The 23,769-nt window shown below is 35.3% G+C and overlaps 1 long non-coding RNA gene across 1 annotated transcript; it reads right to left on the bottom strand.

Annotated features, from left to right (window-relative positions):
- Positions 1–10,588: 10,588 nt before the first annotated feature.
- On the bottom strand, positions 10,589–13,332 carry LOC102023617. Its single transcript, XR_261220.1, has 3 exons — positions 13,163–13,332; positions 12,337–12,398; positions 10,589–10,885 (listed from the first exon to the last, which is right to left on the bottom strand). It is a non-coding gene; the product is annotated as an uncharacterized LOC102023617 (long non-coding RNA).
- Positions 13,333–23,769: the final 10,437 nt, after the last annotated feature.

Here is a 23,769-nt window from a genome sequence, read left to right as displayed (position 1 = left end):
GTCTTGGTCTTAGCCCTGAGGGAATCTTGAAGTCTGTGAGGGCTTTGATCCTCCTGGAGCTCTGAAATCATTCCATTTGCCTCTTTTTATTTACCCTGGTTTGGGAGATTGCAGGCCTTATCAGCGTGCAATAACTAAAGTATATTATTAATCAAATAATGTTTATTTTAAACTAATAACCTGTCTCCTATTTCTCAGAAGAATTATATCCACACATGCTCTCAGCAGTATTTCAGAGAATGTGTTCATCATATCATCTTTTACACTGAATATTCATATTAAAGCAAAGAAAAAACCTGCAGATTTACCACAAAAGATGAAATGTATATTAAATGTAATATTGGTATAGACACATACAAACGTGTTTAAGAAAGTATTCATTTATTTGTTAACTTTCAAATAAATTTATTTATTTTCAAATCAGTTCATAGGTTTTTTAATATCTTGAGCATTTCTACTTTTATTCTATTTTTGCAAATATATCTCCCACAATTAAAGTGACTCATCTTTCAATGTTTTGATTTCATGGAATTTCTCATTATATTAGAATATTCACCCAAGAAATCAAGTAACAGGAAGCTCAATATTCAATAAGGAACATCAGGCAATTGAAGCCCCATCGAAGAAGATGAGAACATTTGAAAAGGAGACAGAAGGTAAAGGAGTCTTAGTGTTGCCTGGGGAAAGGCAGATGCTTAATACCGATAACTTTTTTCTTTTTTTCCTTTCTTTTAATTTTAAAGAGAATAAAAACTTTTTAAAAACATTAAAAATGGTGCATAATTTTAAAACAAAATGGTAGGAAATCAACAATGATTGCTATACTGCATATTCTTATCTTTAAAGTAATTGTTCAGATTACCAGATATAAGCATGAAAAACTGATCAAAAATTAAGCATTAACTGTTCCTTTCAGTAAACCAATAGAAGTCAGTAGTAAAATTATTTTAGCTATCTTGTGAACGTATACATATTTTCCCTTCCTTTCTTTCTTTTCTCCTTTCCCTCATTGTGAAAGGGAAAGACACTGCTCAAAAGGAAGAAACATTTGTAACCTACAATCCAGTAACAGTTGAAAATCTTCCTGACTCTATTGAGCTCAAATAGTGGCTGGATCTAGATAAGTCAGTCTTTGTACATTTATGGATGTAGCTTTTTTACACATAATAGTAAAGCTCCATGGTACCATGCCATCTTTTTGTGACTTTATATAATATAGTAGAAGAAAAGGAGGCACTAGCTTTTGAAGCTGGGCAATACTTTAACAATTGTACCTCCTGAGTAGATGAGGTACAGCAGAAAGTAAACAAGGGACTCCTTGGGGATGCCAATGCTTTGTGGTCTTTTTTATATTACACTATAAAGGGATATTTTTTCTCAGATGGTTATATCTCCTTGTAAGCAGGAGAGCAGAGCAAGAAACTGCTGACCTTGGAAAGTACTCATTAGAGTGATGAACCTAGGCTTTCTGCCACTATTAAATTTACTCTTAGGTGCAGACCAGAACTCATCTTAGGCCTTCTAAGATTAATTTGTAGTACGCCAAAAAACCTCAATTTTGTGAAATGCAAGTGACATAGTACTTACTGTCATAATCACGAATGATTATCTCGTGTAGAAAATAGTTATTGAATGTAGCTTGTACACAATCCACTTTATTTAAAGCATTTATTCTACTACCTGTTAGCTGTGTGGCCTTATGCAAGTTACTTTTTGCCTTTCATCTAGATTCTGCTTCTTATTATAGGGTATATATCCTCATATTATTATTCCTTTTAATGTTAAACCTCATGCATCCTGTAGGCTTGTTTTATCAACTCTGCTTCTCATTAGTCCTTCATTCTTTTTTTTTTTAGGTACTGGGAATCAAACTCAGGACCTTGTGCTTGCCAGGCAGGCACTTCTGCCACTGAGCTATATCCCCAGCCCCTAGTCCTTTGTTCCTTAAGACTTTAGGACCCTGAAGCCAGGGTGATTGATATATTTTAGAATTTCTGCATCTTTTGGATAGAATATGGGGAAATAGACATGTCACCACATCTTCACATTCTAATTTCTCTCTTTAAATGCTATGATAGAGTATTTTTTACTGTCTTACAAAATAGCACGCTAAATAGGGGACTACTTCCTCACAAATGGCCCAGTGTTCTCAGGTGTCCTATCCATTTTGAAAGCTTTCTGCATTGTGCCCTGTACTCCTAAAAGGGAAAGGGAAGGACACTAGCATTTGTTTTTCTTCTCTAACTTTTCATACTTTTCCAAAATCTTTGTTATCACCACTTTCCTATCTATCTTATCTTTTTTGTTTCTCTCTTTACACTGTATCCTGAATTGTTTCTACTTGTGTCTGCAAGTCAATCAGACTGACCACCTAATAAGTTCAGTATAATATTGAAATCTAGACAATCTGGTGGCTTTTTCAGTGATGCCAAAATTTCAAACCTCTTCATTGGCTTTAGACTGAATTTTTCTCTCAGAGAAGCCAAATCTAAATATTACCTCTTTAAGTTTGATTTCCAGCTATAGCAGCAATTTTGCTACTACACTGTTGTTCATCCTTAAACTCAAAGTCTCTGCTTGACCAGAAAAAAAAAAGGTTGTACTGTACTTGATGACCCCACAAGCCCATATATGAAATGGTGCCAGAATGACACTATTGGAGGATGGTGGAAGGTTTAGAGGTTAGGTTCCCATAGGCAAGTATTTGGTCACCAGAGCACGTCCATAACGGGGATTGTGGGAACTCATTCTCTTTTTCTCCCTCTCTTTTGCTTCCTGGCTGAGGAAGTGGGTGGTTTTTCTCTGCCATGTGCTCATGCCAGGATGTTCTGCCTCACCACAGGACCAAAGCAAACCACTTGATCGTACACTGCAACTCCAGAACAAGCCAAAATAAACCTTTTCTGTTTTAAATTAACTATCTCAAATATTTCATTGTAGTGATGGAAAGCTGACTAACAAAGTTTGGTACAAAAAATGAAAGAGCAAAGAACACTGTTTGATAGTTATTATATCGCTCTTTCATATGTTATGATTGTACTTTGCACTTCTGTAATAATCATTTATGAAGACTTCAAATTCCAAAGAAATTTCAAATGGAAATTGTTAAGTTATGCTTGCCATTAACACACACTGGCTTTCTCACAAACAGTATTATCATATTTGATCTTAAGTACAAATATGTATCTAAACATAAGCATTCTTTTTGGGTGAATAACTTTCTCAGGTGTTTTATTTTTAAAGTCAACTTTACATATATATTTTTAATTTTAAAAACTTTTATTAGCATGTTTTCCAGCACATGATGATTACATTTATATACTCTAAAGATGAGCAATTTTAAGTGTAAAATGCATTGAGTTTTGACAAACATACACAGCTACATAGTCACAAATACAGTACAGAAACTTTCTACTACCTCAAAACATTGTCTTATGTCCCTTTGCCAGCATATTCCTACCTCTTCCCAACCCCTAGCAATTATTGTCTTGGTTTCTTTCACTGTAATTTGATCTTTTGGAAAATTTTATTCAAATGAAATTATATATTCAGCAATTATATATATTGTTTCTGGTTTTTTAATATAGCATAATGCATTTGAGGGCTATTAATGTTGTATATATTGTCTCCTTTTCAATGTTGAGCAGTACTTAATTTTTGGATAAAGTATACTATGATGAGCATTTGGATTATTTCTAGTTTGTAGTCATTGTAAATAAAGCTACTGAGAGTATTCAAGCCTAAATATGTGTGTGGAGAAATGTTTTCATTTCTCTTGAGTAGACATCTAGGAAGGAATTACTGGGTCTTATGACAACTGGATGTTTTAAGTTTCTGAGAAACTGTCTGTTTTCCAAGTGGCTCATCTATTTTGACTTTACTCAAGTGACATATTAGAGTTCTGGGTGCTCCATGTAAAGCTAACATTTGGTTTTGTCACTCAGTTTAATGTTAACCGTTCTAGGGGTAAGTAATGAGTAATGAAAATAAGAAAATAATGCAATAGGGGTAAGTAATGAGTAATGAAAATAAGAAATAAGCACAAGCATATTTCTTGTGCTTACTTGTTAATTGTGATCTTTATAAATATTGGTTTAAATTTTTTGCTCGTCTTTTATTGGGTTGTATTCTTGCCATTGTATTATACATGTTCTATACAATTCTGAGTATAAATGCTTATGAGGTACATCATTTGACAGTGTCTTTTCCCACCCTGTATTCTTCCTTTTAATTTTAAATGTATTCTTCATGGAGCAAGTTCTTTTATTTTTGTTCTGAACAAATCTAATTTATACATTTTTATTATATGTTTGGCATTTTCATTACCTTAAAATAATGTATTTGTTTGTTTTTTCTTTTTAGTTTTCCAAATCTTTCAGCTCATTTGTCGCAAAGACGATCTTTGGTCTATAAAATTATCTTGGCACATTTGAGGAAAATCACTTGTCCATTGTATTGGTTTATTTTTAACTCCATTTATGATCTATTTATCTATAGATGATCATTGCTATATCAATTGTTATGATGTAAGTACTATGCCCCTCTAAATTCATTTCAAAAACTTAATCCCCAAGAGTAAAATATTAAGAAGAATGACTTTTAGGAGGTGATTAGATCATGTGGGCAGTTTTCATGGATTAGAGTAGTGCCCTTACAGGGAGATCCAGGGAAGCTTGTCTGTCCTTCAATGATGTGAAGACATAGATAAAAGGCACCATCCATGAAGTCTTAATTCTCAACCAGATATTGAATCTTCTCATGCCATGATTTTAGACAATCATCTTAACATCTTAGCCTCCAGAACTATGAACAATAAATTTCTTTATTTTATAAATTACACATTTTAAGATGTTTTGTTATAATAGTGTGTACAGATTAAGGTACTATTATTACATTTGTCTTTGTTACTATTAGCATATATGATAGGTTTTTTACTATTAACATATATGATAGGTGTAAGTAAAAACAGAACAAAGTAAAAAAAATGCCTTTATTGCAGGTACCGAGAAGACCACAGGAGAGAGGGGAGACATGGAGCTTCTGAGAGCTTGATCAGGAGAACAATGGTTATATAGGACCACGCTGGAGGTGGGGTTTAGAGGGCAGCCTGCATGACATGGCAGATAGTGATTGGACAGAGGGCAGGAAAAAACAAAAGAGATGTTGCAAAAAGAAGTTAAGAAGTTATAATTGGACCAGGAAAGGAATAAGGGGTTTGGCACATACCTCCAATGGCCCACACCACATTGGCTCACTGCCATGATGACTTAGCAGAATTTTTATTTAGGCAGAAAACCCAACAGTATAATGTCTTGAAATCATGTTATCATTTAGTGTGATTACTTTGTTCTTGTAAAAACAATTTTGGCAATTCTGAATGTTCTGCACCTCCATATAAATTTTAGAATTGACTTACCAATTGCTACAAAAAGCCTATAAAGACACTTATGGGGGTTTTGTGGAGTATTTAGGAACATCTGAAGAAAATTGACATCTGCACCAGTCAGGGTTCTCTCCACTGAGATGCAATACCCAGCATTCAACAATATAAAGGAGAAGTGTAATTTAGCTCATGGTCTCAGGGGATTCAGTTCATAGTTACCTGGTTTCTAGGCAGCAACCTCACTGCAGAAGAGTATGGCTGAGCGAAGATGCATAGCTCATAGTGGCTGGAAAACAGAAAAAAGGAATAGTACCAGAGAAAAAGCAGCAAGGGGCCAGACGTGCACCACAAAATTTTGCCTCTGTGACCCCACAGATATACTCCAAAGCATGTGACTCTAATCCACTGGGTGGCTCTGACACCAAACAAGTTGATAACTAACCTTAATCTTATAGTCACAAGATCTTAATACAATTAAATAACTTTATCCATAAAAAGGGTTGTACTAGTCAGTTCAGACTATCATATCAGAATACTACAGTTGTGTATCTAAAACAATAGAAATTTATTTTTTCATCATTCTGGAGGCTCAAAGGCCAGCATCAAGGCATCAAAAGGTTTGGTTTCTATTGAGGTCTCTCTTACAGACATTTGGATAGCTGTTTCTCATTGTATCCTGTGTTGGCCTTTCATCTGGCTTCACATGGGGAGAGAGAGCTTTCTGGTGTCCCTCCTTATTTCTGTGAGCATGCCAGTTCTGCTGAATGAAGGCTGAAACCTTATGACCTCATTTAACCTTCATTGCCTCCTTTCTTGCCCTATCTCTAAATGTAGTCACACTGGAGGTTAAGACTTCAACGTATGAATCTGAAGGAGAAGGCCACAATTTATTCCATAATGCTCCATTCCCTGGCCCCTCAAAACTTTTATCCTCATATGAACAATACATTTACCCACTCCGAAGGTTCCAAGAGCCTTAATTCAATCTGGCAAGCCAGAGTTACATCTAAATCACATAAGGAGAGTCTTGAGGTTTAACTTGCTCTGAGATAAAATTCCCCTTCAGCTATGAAACCAAAAATAGGTGCTTCTAAAATGAAATAGTGTTATAGGCATACAACAGACATTTTTATTCCCAAAGAAAAAAGTGGTAATAGATTTTAAGCAAATCCAAACACAGCAAGGCATATTTCATCAGATATTTAGGTTAAAAATAATCTTTCTAGGATAGATGTTCTGTCGTCTGGATTTCGTGGAGCAATAGCCAAACTTCTTGGCCCAGTACAGTAGTACTGCTCTCTCTCCATGAAGAAGAGAGACCTTGCCCATGAGAAATAGGCTGGGGCAGCATAACTGGCTGAACAGATGGCCACATCTCCTGACACTGAGGAGGTGGCTTGACCTCTGAAAGTAATGTATAGGTAGCCTTGACCTTAAGACTGTGCTCCCAGGGCCTGCTGTGCCAGTGGCAGTTCTACCATTGGCTGAATTGTCCTCTGAGTCAGAATGTTCTCAACAGACCTCTAAACTTAATTCGTAAGTGTCGTTATATTTGAAACAAATTTATTATGGACAGCATAAAGAGTTTAATATTTTTTTAAAAGAATTATGCAACAGAATGGATATTTTGGCTTGATCACTTTGTTTGACCATACACATTTAACAAAACTACTGATTAGTTAGCTTGAAATCTACCAGATTTTTCAGTTATGTACTTGATATAGCTGCTCTTTTCCTTTCATCTTGTCATTAAGTGGAGAATTTTTTATGTGTTACCTCTAATAATGACATAACTATGCATCTTTTTTCAAAGTGAGTCTAGGGATTGCTATTTAATTTTCTACATCCTATGTTTTCATTCAAAGAGCAATAAATTTATAAAAATATACTTCGCTCTTAGGTATTTGTGAAATTATTATATTTTACTTCTACCTATAGCATAGATCCACTGTTGAATGTTATTTTTTTTTACAATACTCAATTATTTTCAAAGAGATTGTAGTATTAGAAAATGTACTTCTTTATATGGGTCCATTTTGCATGTGTTTTCATTTCTTTCTCCTGATCTAAATTTATATCTGTTTACTATTTTTTCTTTTCCTTGAAGAATTCTCTTCTGGAACTAATATGCCATTTTAAAGTTTTCATTTTGTTACATTTTTGGAAATTATTTTTTCTGGTTTTATAATTCTAAATTGGTAGATTTATTTTCCTCTCATAATTTTACATACAATATTCTCATCTTCTAGATTACAAGAAATCAGCTGCTCTTCTAATTATTTTTCTTCTAAATGTAATGTGGCACCTAAAGATTTTAAGTCAGTCTCTTTATAATTGGTTCTCAGCAATTTGATTATTCAGTGTTGTGTGGATGTGTTTGAGTGTTTCAAAACTTCTTTCACTTGGAGTTTGTCAGGGATATTTGCTCTTTGTAATTTTCATCAAATTTGTAAAACTTGTGGTACGATGGGGGAAACAAAGGGAATACAAAGAACTAGTGATTGTTGAGAAATGGAAAGAAACTAGGTCATATGACAGGTTTTGACCTAAACATTCATTAAAACTGAAAGCCAACATTGACATGGGAGTTTTTCAATCAGGTAAACCAATAATAATTTTCTGCATAAGCCAATTTAGTTTGGATTTTTTCTATCTTGCACTTCAACCAGTATATTTGGAATAATCTGGCTGATTTAGACAAGTATAGAATCAGAAAAATCATATTTTTTAAAATAGCTTTTTATATTTGCCTTTAATTTTCTGGTATTACTAAAATGTTAATATTTTATTTCTTAGAAATAATTTTTATTTCAGCACATGTTTTAGTTTTGCCTTTTATTCCAGGGTCCTGATATCTTATGAAATGTTACATATAATCATAATCTTATTGGGGCTGGGGATTTAGCTCAGCGGCAAAAGCGCCTGCCTGGCAAGCGCAAGGTCGTGAGTTCGGTTCCCGGTACCGGAGAAAAACAAAAAAAAAACAACAACAACAAAAAAAAATCATAATCTTATTAATCTATCTCCTTGTAAATTACAAAGTCAGTGATTCTATCATGTGATATTTAAAATATTCAGCTTCACCTGTTTAGGTGAGCAGTATTTTCCTACCTTTTGTAAGCAGGATTCATTTGCATGAGGGAAAGTCTATTGTGTGAATCAATCACTGTAAGGCTTTTCATATGCCTAATATACACAGTTGCAATAACAGAAAAAATGAATCATATTTGCTATTTTGAGTTCCTGGTAAGGGCACAAGCTAATATGACATTTTTAAGATTGAAAAACTTTTCAATAATAAGATTTTGTTGCCTGGGGAAGGGCTATGAGCATCAAACCAAAAATAGTTTTATAAAATACTTTTACAGGAAAGGTTTTCAAATGGAATTCTTGCTTTTCTTAGACCTTTAAAAAATTTCATTACTTGTATATTGTGTCCAGTTAGAGAACAAAAGAATACTGTAAATTATAACAAAAAATTACAGGTCTTCTATATTGATAAAAGTATATATAAAACTCTCAGTGAAAGGTAAATATATATGACTTGATAACTAGGAAAACTCATTAAGAACTACTGACTTCATGCTCATGTCCTCATGCTCCTGTGGATGATGTCAGGGCTAACTACTTTCCTTATCACTGGAAGTAGTACTCCTTATCTCTCTGTTATAGTTTTTGTCTAGATGGTCCCCCAAAGCCTGATGTACTCACAGATGGGGGTTTTTTAGAGGTGGATGGATCAATAGTGTGATGCTGTGATTAAGGGTGTGTTTTTACTAAATTAATCCACTGATTGTTTTGGCATACTTCTGGGTAGGATTAAGGGTACCTCACCCTGGGTGTAAATGTCATCACCTTAGGGTGCGTAGCCTGGATAAAAATATTCAAGACTGAAAGAGGGCCAGTGTGGCTTGTCACTTGCTTGTTGCCTTCTGCCTGACGTGAACTGCTTCTCCTCTGCTATGCTATTGACCATGCCAGCATAAGTTGAGCCAGCCAATTAGGGACTGAAACCTCTACAGATTGTGAGGTAAATGAACCTTTCCTCTTTTAACTTTGACTGTTGTGTATTTCATCTCAACAATGAGGAAAAGTAGCAAAGACATCCTCCTAGTCAGGCTTCAGCTCCCCACCAGCCCACGGAATTATTCAAGTCTATCATGTCTTCCTATCAGAATCAGTGCTCACCCTATCACACTGTTACAACAATATATTCTTCCTACAAACCCTGTTGGTTTACTTTGTTCCATAGTACAACTTCAATGTGTTCCTGCATATTATATGCTTTTTCCATGGGCTATGAGTATAAATTGAAAAATAAACAGTAATGTTTTCATACATCCAATGGTAGATGTGTACTGATAATGCCAGGGATAATTTATCTATCTCCAATGAGGGAAAGAAGAAATGATCAAAATAGGAAGTATTGTGGTAATTAGTTTCATTGACTCCTTGCTTGTAGAGTTGAAGAGAGTGAACTATGGTTGAAGAGAGTGAGCTGGAGTAGAGGATGATGAAATTGATGAAGTGTATCACAAACTGAAATAGAAATACTTTCCTCAGAATCTGTGGCTTTAAGGTTCATCTAAGCACTTTGAAAATTGGTCTGATTGTCAGAATTGGAAAATGCTCCATCCCACGCGCTCTTGGTATGGCACCGGCTTGTATGAACTGTAAGGGCTTAGATAGGTCTGAGAGGAGAAAACATAGTCCTTTCCCATAGTTACAATTTTTACTGCCTTATGTAATAACAACTGGGTCAGATTTAAATTCATTTCAGTGAAGAAATGTGAATTATATGAACATGTAAGTTTAGGGCCTATACCATCTACATTTGCCAAGATTATTTCATGTGCTTGAATTGACCAGTGAATAAATGGCCACTGGCCATTTTCAGTAAAAATTTTGTAATTCCAAAATAATGATAAAACAATCAAAGAAACAATTCTCATCATCAGAATTAAGGACTATATATCTATTTGAATTATGAAAGGTCTTAGTGAGTGTAAGTCTAGTGATTCTAATGTGACCGTCAGCAAGAGCAGCAACCAAAAGAGCAAAGTATGAGCAAGTGACACCATTTTTTGCTGCCCCAAACTGGGATCACGTTTTGATAATGTACTAATACCCCAGTTACAACATGTATTGTTTTACTATAAGCGTAAAAACATCCCTGGTTCAAGAGATAGGTGGCTGGAAATAATATTTTTGTTATTGATAAGAATACAAGGCCAGGATAGTAGACAATGTTTCAGACACACAGCCCAGAATCTAATCTCCGCAGAAGCCAGGTTAGCTAATCAACAAAGAAGGTTACTGTTTTGTCACTATTTTGAGATTCTTCTATTATGATTTTGGAAAACTTTATCAACAGAGAAAGACTTGAATAGACGATCACAGTGTACTTGAAGCCTTTTGGTGTTTTTTCTCTGTGGCTTCTGCCTCCTGTGTCTCTTCTATATCTCAGTAGAATTAGGGATTGCAGCCCAAAAATAAAGTTAACTGTGGTAAAAAGAGAAAACTAAATTGTATTTTAGGTTTCAGAGCTATTAGGAAATTTATCACAGATGATATTAATGCGTTAATGTACATATAATAAATTCCCTTTCCACCTTTCCCATAATAGTAATGCAATAAGCGTTGGATAAAGAATCAGAAGACTTAGATTCATATCCTTTGCTCACTAATTCTTACCTCTAAAGAGAGTTCTTCAAAATAAAAGGATGCTAATTAGTAACAAAAATAAATGAAAATATAAAACCAGTAAAGAGCCAAATTCATAATAACATGATATTATAATGGTTATTTGTAAATTATTTATAATTCTAGTATAATGTTTAGAATGTGCTAAAAATAACTATATAATAATTTGTGCAATATGAAAATATTTAAATAGTGACTGCACAAAATGTTTCAAGAATCAAAATGTAGAATTTTTGTATAAGATAGAAGATATTTTGCTTAAAATAGTTAATTATAACTCTAAGGTACTTTATATAAGCCTTTTATTAACTATAAAACATGTAGTAGATCCAAAAAAAAAGAAAGAGAAAAAAATCAAAGCATACCAATACAAAAAACATCATCAACTTACAAAGATAGAAAACAATGAAGGATAAATTTAAAAGTTTATAAATGAAAATGACAAAGCAATAAAAGATCTACAAAACTAGCCAGAATTCAGTTAGCAAAACTCAATAGTAAGACTTTACTTATCAATAGTTACTTTAACTATGAAGTGATTACATTCTCTAATTGAAAGACATAGATTGGTTGAATTCAAATATTCCAGTATATTGGGCTTACAAGAGCTTCACAGAAGCCTTAAGGATGCACATCTACTGAGACACAAAAACGAACCAGAGACCATATTGCAGTATTCATGAGTTAGAGATATGTTGATCAGCTTCCTTGTGCAGATCGTTTTGCAATATGTACGTATTATCAAAATATCATGTTGTAGACCTTAAACATGTGTCATTTCCACTTTTTCCAGTATTCTTCAAGTTGAAAGAAGAAAACTCCAAAACAGCTCTTGGAAATAGTACGTTCCCAAAGTTCTCTGAATATTCTCCACTCTAGATTGTGTATTCTCGCTCCTACACTGATCGCTTCTGTTTATAAACTGAACGAAAGATCTATCATGTTTATAGGGGTTAAATATGCCTTTCCTACCATGACTGCTGCCAGTTGTTCACTTGCAGCTACAAGGGGAATTAGTGTTAAGGGACACAGGCAATTTTTAGTCTCAGGAATAAACATACTAATTCCCTAGGCTCCTGAGTACAGTAAAGTAATGTCAGATAAATTGTGAGAGATGCCATTGCTATGATTTAAGAGATTTTCTTTTTATTTTGTTTAAATGGTAATCTCCCTCATGCTTTCACTGTTAAATTTACAGCACTTAAATCACTACCTGCCATAGCATATAATAGGATTCAGTGGGTACTTACTGATAAATGAAGTCTAGCTTCATGATGGCAGCCCAAACAAGTTACTGTCATTCCAGACATTTCTGAGTATAAAGGAAAAAAGTGGTTGATAAACTCAAATATATTATGGATCGACAATTTTGTATGCAATACTGGGAAAAGAATAGAAACAACCTTTCTTGTAGTTTCTTTTCCTGATTTCTAGGTAGGTGGAAGATGGTATGTAGAGTAGCATGGGACAAGAAATGAGGAAAAATCAAGTCTTATAGCTGAAAGAAGGAAAAACAGCTCAGTAAGGCTCAGGAACCAAAGAATTTCTAATGGACTTGAAAGGCATGGACCCATGGAGTATTAATATTGGCAAAAGAAGAAATATAGGAGATTATTTCTGAGACAAGGTAAGAAGAATTCCCAAGGACGAAAGAGGAATGCTGGAGAGGAACACACAGAGTACTAAAAGAAAAAGCCTCCAAAGCTTTTTTAAGTACCAAAATTATTCTATTTCCTAAGTGTGTTATCCAATATGGAACATAAAATATGAACACGAAATACAAAGCACTTAAGAGTTAGTCTCTTCTACTATCTCTTTCAGGCAGTGTCATGTCCCATTTGGTAAGGGTATGGTCTTTGAAATCAAATCCTGGCTCAGCTAGTTACTTGAGCTTTTGCAAACTTGGGTGCCTCACATCTAAGTCACAAATAACCCTCTTAGCTAAGTTTGACATTTTGCAGTTCCACTGACCTTCAATTTCAGTTATTGGTGGTTAACTGTAGTCCAAAAATATTAAGTGGAAAATTCCAGAAATAAACAATTTATAAGTCTCCGAGTACTCTGATGAAATCTTACCCTATCTTGCTGAGTCCTGCCAGAAGCATGGGATATCTCACTGCTCCGTGTATCAGTACTGTATGTGTTATCCGCCCAGTGGTCATTTGCTAGCAGTCTCTGTTAGCAGGTCAGTTGTGACATTATCGTAGTGCTTGTGTTCAAGTAACCTTTACGGAGTAGCCTGTTATGTCACAGAGACTTTGTCACTTAACTTCCTCTCATCAGACAGGCATTGTTTCATCTTATATTATCTCAAAAAAGAAAGACAAGTATCAGAAATAATATATTCTGAGAAAAAGAGAGAACATGTTCAGGTAACTTTTATTACAACCTACTATTACAACTGTCCTTTTTATTATTGTGGCTATTATAAATTCTTTAATGTATGATTTAAACTTTCTTGTAGATATATATGAATAAACAGTCATGTAAAGATCAGTACTGGGACAATAGACATCCAAAGGAAGTTTTAGAATATTTTACTTCACAGATAACGAGACACACTCTGATGAGATTTGTTGATATGGCTAAATATGTGATGAAGAGTGGCTTGGCATGCAATCTTTTGTTTTCTCTCCTTTGTCCTCCTTCCTCTTCCTCTCTCTACCTTTCTCCCTTCCTATTGAGGAAAGAGAAACCACTCTGTGCTTAAAGGAAACATACCTCAGAGTTCTGTCAGTACTCTGAAAAAATTTAACTATGATTTTTTTGGTAAAAATCCTTAATATTACCTTTAGTTTCTTTCAATGGGTATACAAAAGTAATACATGATATGGCCCCTTTCCAATATTTGGGGAAGAGGAGGGGGAGATTTATGCATGTAACACAAAAAACATAGGAATTTCATAAAATGCCAAAATAAATGTAGGTATCTGTCATGTAGTACAAAGCATGACATAGCGAAAAAAGGTAATGATTCATTCTACTTACCAATTGCAGTTAAGAGTACTAAGATTACAAGGCTGTGCAATATTCCTAACATATCTGCTGCTTCTGCAAAAGAATGTTGGAGATAATTTTCACATGATTCATTTTAACCTCTCTATATTAATTTATGATCTCTTCTTTCTCCCATGCTTGTAAATAAAATAAGATAAAGTGCTTTAGGAGTAGACTGTAGAACTGGAAAATGATATATTTACTTTCAAAGACGTTTTTTAACTTTTGAATTTTTAAGAATGCAAATTTGCTTAATTTTAAATTTCTTGAATCTTACACAATTTGTGAACACATTTACAAGATTACCACAAAATTAAGACTTCCCAGTTGAAGGGAAAAAAATCCTGCTTCCTTTCTAAGATTAGTCTCAGTACACCACTTCTGATACCAGAGGTATGGGTCCTGTTTCTTCCATATTAAATAAGTTACTTCTCAGCAGGCACTGACTAGGTGTTGTACAATTTAAATCAATTCTGACTCCGTATCCCTGGAGTTGGGTGTCAGATCTCACAGTTAAAGACTCCTTTCCAAGTGACTGTCTCAATCCAGAAAACAAGTGCAAATCTCAGTTACCATCTGTTTTTGGCTATAAACTGGAGGTTCCCTTGACTCTGTCCTCCTTTTTGATAATTTCTTACAATGGCCCCCAGAACTGAGGAAAACAGTTTGCTTACAAAATTATCAGTTTCTCACAAGAAGACACAACTCAGAAACACAAGACTGAAGGGCAACCAAGGCCAGAGTATGAGGCAAGGGGCCTCCAGCTAGGGACCACTCCCTGCACTGCCACATGTTTATTAACCCAGAAGCTGTCAAAACTTCTTCGGTTAAAATATCTTCATGGAGCTTTTACTGCAATCCATGATCAATTTAGTCACTGACCATTATAACCAATTCAACCTCTAGCCAGTCACAGGGACTTCTTGGAGGTCTGAGATGGGGGACTGTAAGAAGGTGCTGAAAGTTCTAATCTCTAATCATATAGCTGGTTTCCCTGGAAACCAGTCCTCCCTGTGCACTAGGAAAAGAACAGGGCAGAGAACAAAGACATGTATTCCCTATTATGTCACATCAGCAGAGAAAGGAGAACACAAAAGTACCCTAGACAGACAAGACAATTTAAACCTGCATTTTCCTGTTCTGCCTTCAAACTGCACACTATTCCAAAGCATACTGGCTTAAAATTAAACTTCTACCCCCTAGGAAGTTTTTGCTCTGTTAAAAATGTAATGGAAAACAAAACAAAAATACAACTTTGTATTTTGTTGGTTTTCTATCTGTGCTATAAAAATACTTGAATATTTCATTAGACCTACTACCCCAAGGATGCTTCTCAGGGAAAACTGCAGCTGCCACAGTGACCCTGTCTAGGAGGGAGATTGAGATATACGAAGGTACTCCCCAGTTTAGAAGCATCTTAGTACAGGTTGAGATCTCATAAAACATGAAGTGAGGGCACTACTGAGGTCACATTTCAAAGAAGAACTGAAGTTTACATGCATAGACACTGTTGTCAACCTAGTTTTTTGGGAATATTTGGGTGGTTTTGCCCCAAACAAGTGAAAGCATGAAAAGAAATGGTGTCAAGAAGAAAGTATACACCATTTCCGTTCACATGAATGAAGGAACACTCGTGCCTTTAATATTCAAGCATATATATAAAATTGTTTTTGAACCCAAATGTCTTGAGTGTGGTCTCTTCGTGCACATTGTAACAGGATCCAGTGTACTTCATGAAACCCCAGGCAGTAGATGTGCACATAATGCAAAAAAAAAAAAAAAGTTAGAAGGTCAGAGAACCTATACAAACAGATGTTCTCTCTCTTGAATTATTGTTCAACTTTCTGGTATCACAACACTATTCTGTCATCTAGGATAAGTGCAAATCACAGAGGCGTCAACACTTTGTTAATATTCTGGTGGTAGACAAACTGCAAGTATGTGGCATCTGGTTAGCTTTTAGAGAAGCTAGCAGCTATACTTCTCATTAAGTGGGGACAACTTGGCTTGCCATAGCTGACAGGCATATTTAAAGCTGTTTTACCCTCGTAACAAATGCCAGATGCCAGGCTAGATTCGTAAACATGAACCAGTTGAATTTGAAAATATTAATGTGCCACATTGGAAACTTTATGTTCTACTCATTTCATTTTCCAAAGCTTCCCACATGCAGTGTAAGTAATGAATTTCTGGGGTGCTGGTGTTAGGACAGTGGAATTAGAGCTGGGGAGGAGAAGTGGACCTCAGCCACGTAAGTCCAAGAGGCTGGAGAACCAAAAGGAACTCCCTTATCGTTAAGCAAAAAAGCCGTGAGGCCCTAAAGGATTGTTTAACTAAAAATGAGTATTTACCTCCTGTTTTTGCATGGTGTGTGGGTGATAGAGTGATAGAGCACTCCAATTTTCTGGCCCTGGTGTTATCACATGCAAAGTAATAGTGGCAATTAGCTACTATTTTCGTGTAGTAATTAGCTATTACTTCACAGAGAGAACGAAAATTTTAAGGATTAACTGTGAGGTGAAACTGTGAAAATTTTATTACTCTGAAACTATACCTGGAAATTTTAGGGAAGTACCTGTGTTCTCTGCAAATAACTATTTCTAATTTCTAGGGAAAGAAGTCAAATATTTGTAAGTGAAATTTTTCTTTGAACAGTCATACACCACTTATTCCATAGTATTTGAAGCTGTAATGTAAAGTAGAATTAAATTCTGTTTCTGAATTGTGTGCTTGAGTGACTGTGAGAAAGTCATTTATATGCCTCAGTCTCTATATCCATAAAATGGGGATATATTTTGAAGTTACACATAAAATATTTTGTATAGTCAACTGCTTATAGAGATGACACTATAAATGCTAGGTATTAATACTGGTTGTTACTTAGAAGCCTGATGAGGAAGTGAAGTATAGCAAGTTCTAGTCAGTTTAATTCAAATCACAAAGCTAGTGGTATTACCAGGTATTGAATCCAAATGGTCTGAGTCAGAATTACTTTTTTGAAAAATTATTGTATTGTTCTACTGAGCTACTTTTACATTACAATTCATTGTAAGTACATGTTTAGAAACGCATTCAGTGGGAACTCAATATTTCAAATTCTGGTCAATAGAAATATCATACAACTTTTATTTTGAATATTGTTGGTTACATTTTCCAAGTATATAAAAATTCAATAAAATACATACTAAGCATGCTGGCTTTGGTATAAAAGATAAAAAGAATTAGCTAGTATCCAAATGTAGCATTTATTTATTCTCTTCGTCTATCATACATACCGGAGTGCTCTAAAACTGTGTAAGACACGGCAATTTTACAGAAAAGTGAAGTGGGTTTGCTGACGCAGCCTGAATGAACTGTCACAAAATTTTGGAGAAGAGACACCTGTTAGTGCCATAGTAGGGGAGATTAAATGCAAATAAATTATCAAGAGACTCTGAGTTCGAAGGATGTTTAAACTGCATCTCAGAGGGTGGGAAACATTTTCAGGTAAATAAGTAAAAGAACCCAAAGTGCGGAGCCCTGAAAAGGCCTGCTGAGTCTAGGAATATTAGTAGTATCAGAATGCCCAATAGGAAGTATTGTGTGGGGGATGTGGTGAGAGAGTGAGTTGTCTGAGAAAAAAGACCGTTAATAGAGCGTAGGGACTTTTCTGGAGGTATGTTTAGAGAGATGGTTCTGATACTTAATGAATGAAGACAAGACAGGGCAGGGCCAGGGGTGAAAAACAAAATCAATAATGATTTTCTTGCGATAATACAGATAAAAATAATGATGGTGTAGTGGATTGATAACTGGTGGTCAACTTATAACCTCCAGCTGAACTGAGTAATTGTGGTGCTGGGTGTGGGAGGCCCACCTGAGGACTGTTGCCAGCAGCATAAGAGGCAGACCTAGAGAAGAAGAAGCAGGCTGTTGGGAGCTGAAAGAGACTGTGGGGAGCTGGCTTTCCTGATGAACTTGGCTGTTTTCATCCGCTGAGGAGCTCGGGACCTCGCTGGCTCTGAGAATGGCTTCAGTTCACTTTGGGGAAGCTCTCGTCCTCACTTTGAGCATCCCTTCCTGGTTCCAGAGTGGAAGATGGTGCACTGCCGGCCTCCAGGAAAAGCTTGCTGCACTGGCTTCCCTGATTGGAACTCGGCCATCCTGATCTTCGGAGGAGCTTGGGACCTCACAGTTGCTGAGGATGGCCATGGTAACTTTTGGGGGAGTTGTGGTTCTTCTGAGCATCACTTTCTGGCTCCAGTGCAGATCCCTCAGCCTGTTAGCACAGATCCTTCATCCTGCTGGCACAGACTTTGTAGATTCCACCACTGACCTTTGGGCCTTCCCAGCAGATCCGTGAAACAGGCCTGCATGAGAGATTGTCATGGGCTCTGGGCCTCCAGTTGGATTCGTGGGAGGCATTGTTATGAGCTCTGGGTATTCAGCTCAACTCATGTAGGACGTTGTTGTGGGATCCAGGCCCTCAGCTGGATTCCTTGGTCTTAGTGTGTGGACAGATTTCCTGCACTCTTTTGTATACTGTTCTTTGAGTGATTTATAAATAATCATATAAAGTATGTGTCCTGTATTATGTTGTTCCCCTTGCAAAATAAGCTCCAAACCAACACAGATGGCATGAGCTAACATGGTGACAGATGCAAAAAAAACAGAAATGATAAACTTTGAGGAGACAGGTAATTTTAACCTGCTTCAAACATTATGCAATGTATGCATATTTCAAAACATCACATGGTACCTCATTAGTATGTATAATGTTTTTGTGTTTATGTATCAATTAAAATAAAAATTAGATGCTAAATAAAATAAATGCAAAACAAGCTGGCAAAAGCAGAGAGATTACCACTCCCGCAGTGATCCTCCTGCCTCAGCCACATGAGTGCTGGGATTATAGGCAAGCACCAACCACACTCAGCTTGCCATTTTGTTTCAACTGTACTTAATCTTTCCTTATTCATTATTTTAGTTACAAATAATTATAACTGACAGTTTTAAAAGACTCAAGTTTTGATAGTGTAATATCAGAGAATTTTAAATTGGATTTTCTGAAGAAAATATGAAGCTCAAACATACGCCTTGCATGTAGTCTTGTGTTCTCATTGTTGCTTAACAGAATAACAACGTGCATTTATTTCTCTCTCCAAAATATCTGGCTATGATTCATTTTTCCAACTTGGGAATTTTCAAAATTGAACCACTTTTAAACAACCCATATCAAGTTCTTATTTGGTTATTTCTTTGGTACACTAAAGTTATAATCCTTGCTATAAATATAAAGTTAGTTGCAACTTTGATGTGATACTTGACTCTTGAATAAGCATCATAAACAAATACAGTGACAGAGTTATGCATGAATTTGAAAAGTTATATTTAGTGCAAGGTTTCCACCGACATTTTAGTAACTTTAGCACACTGTGGTTGTAGTTTAAAATGGAAAATGCACTCAGTTCATCAGGATTCCCAAAATTTAAAACAGTAAATCAACAAAACAGAACAATAAAAATAAAATAATATGCATAACATTATGAAAGTCAACAAGAAAATAAAAAGTATTTCTAAACAGTTTTATGTTTATTTGAAATTTAGGTATAAAAAGAAAACAATACTTTTTCTTTATTCTGAACATGTACCTGTTTGCCTTTGCACAATAGCAAAGGTAAATTTTTGAAAACACCTAAATACAGTCTGCACTAAAAAGTCTAAATTTAGTGAAATCACTAAGTGAACTTCTATCTGAACTAGACGCAGCTGGATTGAAATCTTGGCTTCATCTCTTGCTGTCCAAGTTTCTGAAAGCAGAAAATCACAATCTGAGTTTCAGTTTTCTTAAGTATAATGGGGAGGTAATAATGTTTCTTCTTTGAGATTGTTTTAAGGATGTAGTGAAATTTACACAACAGCCTGTTTTAATGACTATCGATTTTTTAATACTCTTGGAGCGATTTCTGCCTCATTTCTGCCATCTCCCATTAAAAAGTAAACTCATACACAGGGAAACTGCACTTGCTTTGTTTGCTTTTTAGAACAGTGTTTGGAACATGGTGTTTTCTAAATATTAAATCAATGATTAAACCTTGAATATGGAACAAAAAGGATTTTGTATTATTCCCTGTAGCAGTGAGAATGACTATAAATTTTTAAACATGTGAAAGGGTAGGGATTAGAGATTAGGAAATAAGATATTAAGGAATATAATTCTAACTCCATATTGTCTGTACTGTTCTTTTGCTATTTTGTAAAATGTTGTCTGTCTGTTAATGTTTTCCTCCTTTTATTTTTAAAATAAAGAAAGGAATATAATTCTAACAATAGTATGTTAAATAGGTACTTAAAAGATGGATGGGTATCAAACTACACAAAGGAATAATTGCTTAGATCAGATTTCATACAAATTTAGAGAAATCAAAGTGCACTTCAGTAATCCTTACCCTGAAATTCACAGCTCTAATTAAAATCCCGTCTTTCTAGTCTTTATACTTTCAATGGTCTCAATTTCCTAAAAAAATAAAATAAAATAAAAACGCCATGAGTTAAAGCCCTAATCTTTCCTTAACTGGAGAGTAAAACACTGAGTAGAAGTCAGTGTGGGCTCATCAGTCCTCTTACTTTTGGGGTGAGGGGGAAATGCTTATACGACATTCTCTGTGCAAGTTGTGATCGCACTTTTAAAACTTTCACATCTAGTTCGTTACAGGCTGGCCCTTATTTGGGCTGATTTATGCTGTGAAAGGAAAGAGGCCATTTCTCACAGTGTTTGTGCTTAGAGCCAAGGCTGAAGCACCCTGAAGGCTTCAACATGAGCTTTGCTCCCCAAGTCATGCCAAGGCCAGCATCAGACGGATAGTGGTGTGGGGTGAGAGACTGGTCTCACCTTCAGTGTATTCTCAGTGAAACAGAAATAGAAAAAGTTTGGAATATATATATATACATATATATATATACACACACACACATACAGATATTAGAGAGGTATGGATATAGATACAGATAGATGTAGATATATGTGCCTAGATGTGATGTTAAAGCTTTCAGCTATGCCAACTGACTCACCATGATAGCAATACACTGATACTCAATGTCTTTGTGTATCAGTATACACTGATGTATATGTCAGTATACACTGTATACTGTATATACAGTAGACATCAGTATACACTGATGTCTTTCTTGTTCCCAAATTTGCCTGAATGGAGAGCTAATTAATGTCCCCTCTAAACCAGGTGTACCACACTGTTTTTGGAAAATGCCTTCCTTCATGGATCTTAAATTTATTGCATCCTTTGTATTTCTACCAAGAGTTTAAAAATCTACAATTCATCCTTTCACTTAGTAAAATCCCTACAATAATTGTCCCAACTGATGGTACTCTCCTATTCATTGTCACTGTGATTTTTTTCTTTTGCTTATCATTACTACCTTGTATTCACATATCCCTCTCCTTCCTAGATTAGAATTCATGGAAAAGCCCCACAATTCTTCTCAAGCTGTCTTTATATTCTTGTTTTATACTTTTTAAAAACTGTCAATTTTAAACACAATAGCCATGAGCTCTATACCCATACTTGAGTAGCTGATAATTTTGCTGCCATTCTGAGCAGCTCCACTTTAAAAATATGACACCAAGTATCAGCAAGCTAGTCAGCAGCGTCTGAAAAAGCCACTGAATTTGTGTCTTCTTTCTCCCACCTTCCTAGGTCATTATTTCACCCTTTGCTGTCTTCTTCCTATCTCATTATCGCCTCTTGCTTCGTTCCCAGCTGGTTATCTCGGCTAGCAGCTGTCATTCTGGCCCAGATGCAGACAACTCATCTTCATTTTACAAAATCTCTAAGTCACTTGCCACCATACTGCCTCTGCACTCTCCATATTTATAATGGACGGTTGTGCTCACTTCGCCAGCACCTATACTATACAATGAATGGAGGGGCCTGCTTCCCATAAAGATCCCAATCCACTTAGCATCTGGTTCCCAAATCCTTCTACCTACTTAATGACTTTAGTTTTGTGATTGTCTTGACTCCATCCAAATCTCTTCTGCATGGTCAGTTCCTCCTTCTCTGTAGAAACAGACCCATGGCAAGCACCACTAATAATTTCCTCTCCCTTATTCTCATGGTGTCTCTGTTGAAAGACAAACTCTATATAACCTTCATCAGCAAGCTGCTTGAAATAGTTGCCTTCAGAAAATTCTGTACCTTGCACTTTCCAGTCTTCTGTTCATGGCTCCCATCTGGAAATGAAATGGGTGGATGAAATGTGTAAGTTTAAAACCCTAATAAATGTTATAAGTCTACCTTCTTTAAAGATTATACTAAAGCATATAACCACAAACAAGTTTGTTGTCACATGTCTTGAGAAGCTTAGTACAAAATGCTATTCTCACAGAATGTTGCAAAAACTCTGTGATCATATATTACATTTAGAAGGAATTTTAGTCAGAATTGAACTAAAGTTAGGAAGGATTTAGATTATCATGCCTTGACTTACATAAAATGTTTTCTTTTATACTTGGGAAAAAACACAGTAAATGCATTGAATTTGTCTTAATTTTTCTACTCATTCCTGAAAATAACTGGACAAATTCAAGAAAGAGTGTTACATATGTTCAGTCCATATCTATGAGCATTATTCAGAATAAAATTGAATTTATCAATCTAGAAATGTATTAATTATTTTCTCTACTAAAATAACTTTCTCCTATTAAAGCATGAATATTAAAATTTGGTTGGTATTTTGATTTTTTACCTTCAAGAACCTAAAAGCCAAAATGTTTACCAAATTTATATTTTATTTCAATGTGTTTCAACACATAATTAATAATTTTATTCTTTAACTCATAGATTATATAGACCTGTTTAATGTGTTGAGTGAATTTTCAGTAACCCTACAAGATATTAGAATAATAATAAATGAAGTTCTTGGGCTGGGGATTTAGCTCAGCGTCACAGTGCCTGCCTGCAAGTGCAAGGTCATGAGTTTGATTCCCGGTACTGGAAAAAAAACAAAAAAAAAAAAACAAAAAGCAAAAAAAAAAAATGAAGTTCTTTCACATCAAAAGAAATCACCAACAGAGTAAAAAGAAAATCCACAAATTGGGAAAAAATTTAAGCCAACTGTCGCTTAGAAAAAGAACTTCTATCTAGAACATATAAAAAACTGAAAAAACTCAGACCCACTAATTCAAAGACCTAATCCAAGAATGGGCATCTGAAATGAATACACACTTCTCAGATGAAGAAATACAAATGACAAATGAATACATGGGAAAATGTTCAACAGCAATGGTCATTCTAGAGATGCAAATTAAACCACTGAGATTTCATCTCACCCCAGAAAGAATGGCTCTTATCAAGAAATCAGCCAATAACAAATGCTGGAGGGGCTGTAGGGAAAAAGGAACTATACTGCACTTTTGGTGGGAATGCAGACTGGTGCAACCACTGTGGAAATCAGTCTAGAAATTTCTCAGTAAACTAGGATTAGAGGTTCTATTCAACCCAGATATTTCCCTTTTGGGAATTTTTCCAGAACTGAAAATATCATATCACAGTGATTTATGTGCACCCATGTTTATAGCAGTGCAATTTGTAATAGCTAAATCGTGGATACAACCCAATGTCCATCAACGGAGGAATGGATAAAAAAGATGTGGCATTTTTATATAAAGGAATACTACTCTGCTATAA

This window comes from Chinchilla lanigera, unplaced genomic scaffold (genome assembly GCF_000276665.1).
Source record: "Chinchilla lanigera isolate Chin_1 unplaced genomic scaffold, ChiLan1.0 scaffold00025, whole genome shotgun sequence".
Lineage (NCBI taxonomy): Eukaryota > Metazoa > Chordata > Mammalia > Rodentia > Chinchillidae > Chinchilla > Chinchilla lanigera.
This window is presented reverse-complemented; position numbering and strand designations above follow the sequence as displayed.